Source organism: Telmatherina bonti, assembly GCF_933228915.1.
Source record: "Telmatherina bonti genome assembly, chromosome: 4".
Taxonomy (NCBI): Eukaryota; Metazoa; Chordata; class Actinopteri; order Atheriniformes; family Telmatherinidae; genus Telmatherina; species Telmatherina bonti.
The window spans coordinates 16522756-16532645 of NC_136622.1; positions in this window are offsets into that span (position 1 = coordinate 16522756).

Below are 9890 nucleotides of genomic sequence, written 5' to 3' on the forward strand. Positions count from 1 at the left end.
ATGGTGACACATACAAATGCTACATCTGCACCTTTAAAAAAAAAAAAAAAAAAAAAAAAAAAAAAAAATATATATATATATATATATATATATATATATATATATATATATATATATATATATATCTTTAAGCCTAAATTTCGTGTCCATTTTCCATTACAGAGATTATATAAAATGTCCATATAAGATACATGCCATATATAAAATGTCCATATAAGACACATGCCATATATTAAATAACTACATATGGTCACAACTATTTATTGTACTCTGTCTTTTCAGATTAAACACAGTTCCTTTTCATCAGTCTGATTTTACAGTGAATAATCAAATTTCCTCTAACTTAAATCGTAGAAACTAAAATAACATATTAAATTGGAACAGAATAAAAAAAAAAAAAAATCAGAATCCATTTTTACTCCCCAAATAAAAAAATGAATTTACCTATATTAACAGAAAAGTTGGCAATGCTTTCACTACCTTTTGCTGATACTGTACCTGTTTCCTTTGCTTCGTTTTCTGTTTGCTTGCCAACAGATATGGGATAGCTGGTTTTATTTATTAGATCTCAAAGCAATTCCAGACAAAAAGATCTCAAATGGACCTGATATAGAACAAAAGTGTGCGACAGTGTGACATAAAAGGAGATGGCTGAGCTTAAGTACTTGTTCCAATTTCCCTAGGATCCAGTGGCATCCATCAGATATCTAACACCAGTCTCCCCTTATGTGTTCTGATGTTTGCTCTATTTTTCTGCTCTTCATTTCATGTCAACTTGGCTTAGATAGATACCGCTGGCTTCAGAGATGCAGAAAACATCAGCAGTGTCATCAGCAGCATCAATAGTAGGAAGGTGTTGTGGACAGAGAAAGCAGAGATATAGTGACCCAAAAATAAAAGAGGACAAAAAAGACCTAAAAGAAACAAAGGCTTAAGTCTACTTTTTGGGGGGTTCATACTGCATATAATCAAATACTGTATGGTGGACAAACTCATTTTCTCTTATTATAATCAAAGTTTGGTTTTAGTCATCAATTGTGGGTTTGTACATTACATTTATTCATTTTCAAATCATTTAGTCCTATTCAGGGACATGGGAAAGCTTGAGCCTATATTTCCCAGTAATTACCAGATGAGAAGCAAGGTACACTGGACAGGATCCTGAATACCCACACGTGTTTCTGCATCATCAGAGATTCTTCTAACTTTTGTTTGTTTATAATCAGTTATTGTGTTATCTATCATCTGCAGGGTGGCAAATATCTTCAATTTCCAGGATCAAAACGCATGAAACATACTTCATTTATTTAGTTTTGTGTTGTCACATTTATGCAAAAGATGCACATTTTATTCCATTATTTTATCATTAGATTTGGATGTATGTCTGCCAACGATAAGTGCTGTCAAATAATGAATATAATGAGCAATCCCAAGCGGATCATCACATCCTTTTCAACCAATGCCCTCTGCTGAAGCGAAACAATCCTCTGCAGTACATAGCTTTGGCCAAAAGAGGGCGCTATGTGAATGAGTAACTGCAATTCAGGTGTGGAACAATCCATCAGTGGTTCAGTTTAATAACTGTGTATTAAGTTTGTGCATATCAAAGTCCATTAAAAAGCCCTAAAAGTGAAAGAAACAACTGAATATTAACTAGATGGAGAGACTTTTCGTGTCTTTGTGTTTGAGTCTGAGCATCTTTTTACATTTGTCGTGCAGGTTCAGTTTTATTGAGATTAACACACGTGTTTAACATGCAAAAACAGAGCTCAGTCCTCGAGCTCCTTAGTCACCAGCCCATTCTCCACTTTTCTTTTTTTTTTTTTTTTTTTTAAATCTCTTTAAAATACAAAGTACAACACAATCAATCGAACAGCTTTTATGTATATACAATATCCAGATGTACACACAACTGAAAATACCACGACTGTAAGCAGTTCTAGATAGTTGTTCATCATAAACCTGCCTGTAGACTCATCATGATCATCTTCCTTTCTGAGATGTGTCTAACATAGACATTAATTAATGTCTATGGTGTCTAATAGTTTTTTCTTTTCTTCTTTTATACACGTGTGGATTAAAGAAAGTCTCCACAAGGAAAATGACATTAACATGTTAATATTTTTGTTCAGTTGATTCTGTAATTTTATACAAATAAAATAAAATGCTTGTGCCCAAACGATGTTGCTAAGTTTCTATTTTTGCAGTTAATTGATTGAATTTTTCATTAAAGTTGAGTAATTAGCTTTAACACACTGGACTTTAGCTGCCTAATTCAAACTTATGTCACCTATATATAAATAATTCAGGTTAAAACAGAAATAATAATAATAATAATAATAATATTAATAATAATAATAATAATAATAATAAATAACTGACTTAGCCTAGCCTAGCTAGCAGCTAGCACTTTGGACGCTCGTGCACTTCCGGAACTTTCGAAACGGCCCTTTTAAAGCAGAGCGCGTGCGGCTACCGGGACCGACCCACTTCTTAAAATAAGAAACCGGGGAATGAGTCAAAGGCGGCCCAGCCTACCCTGCATCTCATTAATTACCACTCCCGAAATTAAGCCTTTTATTTATGTTCCCTTTTCTTTTTTAAAACTTGGAGACATTCAGCGCAGATCCAGACACGAGAGGTGAGAGTAATACACCGGCTAACACCGCCTGTTTTCCTTCTTTAAATCCATTTTTCCTGCTCGGTGTGACGGTGCGAAGCGTCAGTGTTGTTGCAGACAAAAGGAGCATGCTGCACTTGTGCACATCCGCTTCCTTCCTCCTGTCTGCATTGCTGTTCATATGAAACAAACAGACACTTTTGCCTTTTACATTTGAAAACAAAGTGCCAGAATAAGCAGCGGCCGCAGCAGAGATGAAAGCAGCGGGACGGCCAGCAGCTGACAGGCATGACACATCCGCGGGGTTAAATGGCCTCTCAGAGATAAAGAAGAGGCTAATTTGTAGCGGTGTTACCAAAGGCAGTTAGACTGTAAACCAGAGGGGATGTGAATTATGTAAAGACTTATGTAAACCGAGGTTTGAATGTCAGAAGAGATGCTTTCCATATAAACTTGATGCTGTAATCTGGTTTATGAAGTTTGTCCTTGAATCCCTGCAGTTTGCCACAGTAATTTAGTGCACACTCAGAGTGAAATGAAGCCTTCAGGTTCCAACTGAGGGGTATAGAGGCTGAAGGGAACCACAGAGATGATGCCACTCACTTTCGTTGGCCTGTCTCCACTTATTGAAGGCTCCTAGCTGAGCCAGGGACCAGTGATCTTCAGAGTCAGCTGGAATCAGAAGCATCAGAGCCACGCAAAGGTCCCAGTTGACAAGAGTACTTTCATGCACAATTTTAAGAAGAACATCTAACCTCATAGTGAGTTTCTCCAAAATATCACCGCTGACTGCGACTTTAAAAATACTCAAAACAAGCAGGAATACTGACTCAATGGCAAGGTCGAATAGAACAGATTGAGGGTAATCAGAGATGTTGCCTGTGGATTAGTGCACCTGTGCTTTTTCTCAATACATCAAATTAATTATGTCTGTTTTTAAAAAACTTTGTCCTCAACCAGGGGGGTTCAAATGGAGGCTTTTATTTGTGAAGTTTGCATGCGCCTTGTGTATGTGTGGGTTTTCTCTGGCTATTTCCCATCGTCCAAAGACATGCGTGTTAGATTAAATCGTTCCTAAAAGTCTGTGTCTGTGTTTAAATAGTTATTTGTGTCTCTATGATGGACTGGCATCCTGTCCAGGGTGTACCCTGCCTGTCACCCAATGATTGCTGGGATAGGCTCCAGCTTCCTGCGACCCTTAATTGGAAAAGAAAATGGATGGATGGATAATCCAAAAACACAAAAGGTTTTATGTTACATTCCACATGTATTTGGCAGTTCTTCCCAACACTTACAAATAAACTTTGATGACCAGGAAATTTGTGTTCATAAGGAGTGAAGAGATAAAGAAATTCACTTTTATAAGAAATTTTGTACAGAAACACTAGGGGCTGCTGTGATGTGGTATAAGAGTAAAAGCTGGAAATAAGCAAAACTTGCAAAGTCAAAATGTCTACAATGAGGAAGGAGGGTTGCCAGACTGCGCTGACAATAAGTTATAAGAGTTAGAGTTGAGAAATAATGGCTGTGGCTGCGCAATGTCTTGATAAGTTGTAAAAACTTTGACATCTGACTTTGTAATTTTTTTTTTTTTTTTTGCAGTAATATTTGAGATAACGAATTAAGTGAATTGTAAAATAAAAAAATAAGATGATACATTTTTTTTCCTTTTTTTTTTTTTTTTTTAAAGAAACAATATTGCATGGTTTTTCTTTTCTTTTTTCTTTTTGCTCTTACCTAAACAGAAAATAACACCTGCACCACTACTCTTGAGCAAACTCATTTCTTCTGGTCAGTTATTTTATTTTATCAGATGATGCGACACCCAACATTTAACTTCTTTACAAATGCAGTCATGTTTTCTCCTAAACTTCTATGATTTGGTAAAAGTGCTCTAATAGTGCACCTTTCTCTTTCCCAACTTCAGGTATTTATCTATTTTTTGGAAGTCTATATAGCTGAACAGGCATTTGGTTGCGGGTTATGTACCATATCATGATGACCGAACGTAGCAGGAGGATTAAGTTCTAATATTCAGGTTTTCAGGCTCCTGACCTTGGATCAGGTATCTAGTGGACAACTTAAGCCTCATGCAACCTGAGTTTATGAAACGTCATGAAAAAAGTCCTTGCTGATAGTCTCCATAAGAACAGGCACAAAAGGAAATGTTGCATGAATTGTAGGCTGTCTCTGTCTGTATGAATCTGTATTGACTGGCTTTGAGAATGAATGCAGACTCTGTGTGTGTGTGTGTGTGTGTGTGTGTGTGTGTGTGTGTGTGTGTGTGTGTGTGTGTGTGTGTGTGTGTGTGTGTGTGTGTGTGTGTGTGTGTGTGATTGCAGTGTTTGTTGACATCAGGCCTTAGGCAAGGAGTCTTTAAAGTTATTGGAGTTACTGAAAAGACTGATCATGTTTTATGTTTCCAATAGCAAACTATTATTTACCTTTCTGATTCTGCTTTTATTTTTTTTCTGTCTACATTAAATTACACACACGGTTAGAGTTACATAATGCTCCATTTTATACCCAGGCTTTTGTTTTAATCCTAAAAGGATGACCATCACTGTTTGTTTTTTTTGTTTGTTTGTTTTTGTTTTTAAATCTTTACATTCTTCTTTCATTCTGCTCTTAATGAATGTCTCAGAATCCAGAAACACACAATCCATCACAGGGATTGATGATTGATGAGAGGAACGTCAGCATTTTTGATACTGTAAATAAGGCAAGCTACGTTTATGTCATCACTTAAAATTGCTATTAGGCAAAAAGTAAATTATGATGTATGATTTTAGCCCCTGTATTTAATTTATTCCTTTTTAATTAGCTGGTTCTTTTGAGATAAGAAAATACACTGTTACATGTCTGAAACATGAACTTGGAGCCATAAATCTATTCCAGTCTTGTCAATTGCAAGTCAAATGTATACTTTTGTTATCTAGGATCCCAAGCATCCATCCCTTGCTGGATGTTTTAGATTGAGAGTTGGACAATCAGAAAAGAAGAAAATCAACTGCTGCTCTCACCCATGCTGTTTCTCAAGCTGGTTGAATCCTAAAGCAGCTGGTGAGGGATGTAAGCTGCGGTGTCGCTTTGACCTACACTCCTTGTAAAACAACAAGAAGGGGAGTGATGGAAGCTGGTCAGAGCACTTCGACCTTCCTCCTCTATTTATATTCTGAGACAACTGAGACATCACAGCAGCGAGTCAGGCAAAAGGGTTTTTTTTTTGGTTTCTTAACTTTCTCTTTATAATAGCCAGGAAATGTACTAGGGTTGGGACGATATGCTTTTATCATGATTCAATTTTTCGCAATTATTTTTTGGAAGCCGATTCAATGTAAATTGCGATCCCTAAAAATTGTTTTTTACTGTGCTTTTTAAACAGCAAACCCTTTAGGTGGGCAGTAACATGGGTCATGTTACCACAGTACACGACATGTGCATTACAAAGTTTACAAATAGCTTTTGACATGTCCAGCTCTGCTTTTTCCTTTTTTAAATAAAAAAATCCAAAATGTGTCCACACTTTTGAATAAAATGTGATGGTGGAGAATTGATCTCTTTCTGCAGGCTGTCCGCCATTCTCCGTCTTGTGTTTAAGTGCTTTCCGAAATGGATTTAACGTCATGTTAAATCCATCTCTGGCAAAGATGGCAACATGTTATTTTAAAGGCCGAGTTTGAGTAATTGCAGTGTAAAGGCAAAGAATGATGCTATCCTAAGTGCACTAGCCCCAATTGTACTGAGTCTAGTGAACTATTAGATGTGAACGCACGCTTAGGGCACATTCACATCAGTCTTTTTGGTATGAAAACTGGTCTGTTAGCTTTGAAAGTTCACTTCATTTGCAGATACTGTGAATGTGCCAGCTAATTCTGATTTGGATCTAACAAGTGGACTCTGTCTGCCTACAAACGCAGCTCTCTGGTGTTTCAAGCAGACCAAATACAGAAAGCAGACTACAAAACAAAGTGGATTGTGGGTTTAGGACATGGTACTGGTACTGAAACTGGGTAAAACACAACCAAAAACTACATGTGTGTGGCATAATGACTGGCTCTGGACAGGAGAATAGCTCATGGTCACATGTGGCAGAATTTGCTCAAAGTTCTAATAAAAATCTGATCAACTCGGTCTACTGGGATCTGATGCAACTCCATGTTTTCTTTCCTCTGGTGGAGAGTGATACATACTTGTTAAAAAGTCAGATTTGTTTAGGAAGTGCAACATGAACGCAATCTCAGTCTCTTGGGTCAAAAGGTTTGAGAACCACTGTGAGACTAATTAACCCTTGCTGATTGGCTAGAGCACAGTCAGCAGCATCTAGATGGAAATTATTGGCCCACACATTCTTAACCCTCCCTTGTCTCTTCTGAATCACTCTCCTTTTCAAGTAAAAGATCCATATTTGCTACATGGAAACGCTGATGATGCATGCAGGCCTCAGTAAATTTTGCAAATTGCTTTCACTTCAATTGCCTTTAACAAAAGAGAATATTTCATTCATTTTAAAAAATGAAATGTTCATATTTTTTCTCTTCTTTTTCTTAGGTGGGTTGACCTTAGACATAGCACCCAGTTTGGATTAGTTCTGGGGTTAACATGTTTAAAAATACCTTCTGCAGCAAGTCAGTGCAGGTCAGCATTGTTCGCTGATCCAGGTCACTAATTTGTGAGTGTGGCCTCTGGGCCAAAGCATTAAATGGAGGCTAATCCTAAATAAACATATGCATGTAGTGAATATTTTTAGGTTTAAGGATAAAAATTAAAAAAAAAAAAAGGTACCGTGTCTGCACTGGGCCAATTTAAAAATTAGGCTATCCAAATTCTGCACATTCTGCAAAGAATTGATAAATGTATTGACAGAAAAGAAAAGTAAAACTTGTAACACCTGTACTGTAAACTAACTTTTATGAACATTTTTGTTTTTAGTTTTACATCCACAGTGTGAAAATTAAACAAAAATGTTTGGTTTATATATATATATATATATATATATATATATATATATATATATATATATATATATATATATACATATGCAGTCAATGAATACTATTTACTCACAAAATTGTGCATGTAGCAAGACATGTTTCCTAAAAACCTACACTTAATGTTGAACATATCTTCATTTGACTTTTTTTAATGGCATGTTTACCTTGTTTTTGTTAAGTCTGAATGTTGTTGGTGTAACAATTTCCTATTTTATAAATCTAAATATGTTCAATTTTTGTTAAGAATGCTGGAAAATCGGTCTCTCACTCTGTCCCTTTCTATGGACAAATAAGTGGGTCAAACCCACAAATTAAAATATTGAAAGAGTCATGATCCATGATTAATAACAGACATAACATTTTTTGACATGAAACATTTACCTAAAATGAGGAACACTGCAAAGACCAAGCTTGAAATATTTTATTCACACATGCCATGTGGATTTTTTTTTTTTTTTTTTTTTTTTTTTTTTTGCATTTTTGTAAATGCATTTTTGTAAATGCATTGTGTATTCGACCTTGTGTCTGTGTTTCACGATGGCTTCGGATGAAAGCAACCTGACTTGATTGGTTAACCCCCTGCCTGTTCTCCACCACCAGGCTTCGGGTATTGTGTAATTCTGTTACACAAGCAATGGGATGTGATGCAGATCTTGTAAGTCTGTAAGCTAGTTCAATATGCAAGCAAGGTGTTATACAATATTTATTTTCAGAGTAATAAACTGCAGCATTGGGACCAGTAATATTCTTAAAATGAGCTGCTTTTTGCTGACAGGTAGTAAACAGTGACTTGATGTTGATGAGCCGTCAGTCTGAGGTACTGTAAGTTTTTCATGGGAAGAAATTGGACTGGTTTTGATGTGCACCCTCCCAGTGAAGTACACATGGCATGTTCTGTTCTGCAGTCATGGTTATATTTTAACTAAATTTAGCAATATTGCCAAATTAGGACTTTGAAGAAAGTTTGACTTGATATAGTTCATGTCCACGCTCACCTCCCCCAATGTCCTTCTCTCATCCTCATTTAAATCTGCCTTAGACTCCTGCAGGGTTTATAATCAGGCCTTGGTACATACTGTTCCACTACTGCTGGCATATCAATCCAGAGTAAGAGAACATTGCAGTTGTGCCTATTTGGCCGCTGTGCCTTTTTATTATCATGAGAATTTGTAAAGTCAAGAATTTAGTTTGTGGTCCTCAGACTTTTGAAGAGTTGTTCGAAGCTCAAGGTTAGACACAAGCAACGAAAGAGATATGAAAGGTTGCTCTTTCAGCAAGTGAGTGAAGTACTATAGAGATGTGTGTTTTTTTTTGTTTTTTTTTTAAGCTTTAAAGTTCTGTGGGGGGAGGAGAGGATTAAATTAGGGGGTGCGTCTGTAATGTACTTACATCTTGGCATTCATCTTGTATAACTTTTTTTTTCTTCTCCCAGTAAGCTGAACAGTGGCATTATTAGCCAGATCTTATGTAAGTCATGTTATGCAAGGAGCTGTCTTCTCACTGGCCCCCCTCTTTTATCATTTACTTTATTTCTGTTTTTTTCTTCTTTTTTTTTTTTTTTTTTAAAAGGGGCTTTCAAAATGTAATTATATAGTGTCTTTGGGTGCATATTTGAAGTGTGAAAATGTTTTGTATTTTGCCTGTAGGCAGTATTTCTGTGTAGGAACACCCCTCTGCCATCTAATCTACAAGCTGTCAAGTGAAAGAAAGCGGGGGAAAAAAAAAAAAAACTGTCTGTTCACCATCTCTTGGTCAACTTTAGCCAGACTGCATGGTTCAAAATGTGTTAATTAGAGCAAGGCAAAAAGTACAGTATTGACAAAAGTAGTAACACAGTCAAAACAAGAAAGTTGTATGTAATCGGTGATAAAAGTATCCGAAAAACAAGCTGCATGTTTTTAACTCATTTTGTTTCTGTTTTCTAATAAAGTTTGGCATTGCCAGAAGAGATTTTTTAAATAGATTTTTCTGGTGTCTTAAATTAAGTGTAAAGTTTGTCAAGTAACAGAAAAACATTAATCAAACATGAATGATTAAAATAGATGTGGTAAGAACCAGATTTTTTTGTATAAAACCTTTCCATCTGTAAAGGTATTTTACTTTCTTTTCACAATATTTGTGTTCAGTTCCAAAGCAGTGTACTTGTTTGGGCAGAGATACAACATACAGTTTGTAGGATCTCATGCTGCTTCAGGGTACAGGGTAGTTTTTTTTTTTTTTATTTAACTGGAGAAATTTAGGTTACCTCCCACCCCCCTTTCTGTGGTTTCAGGGGT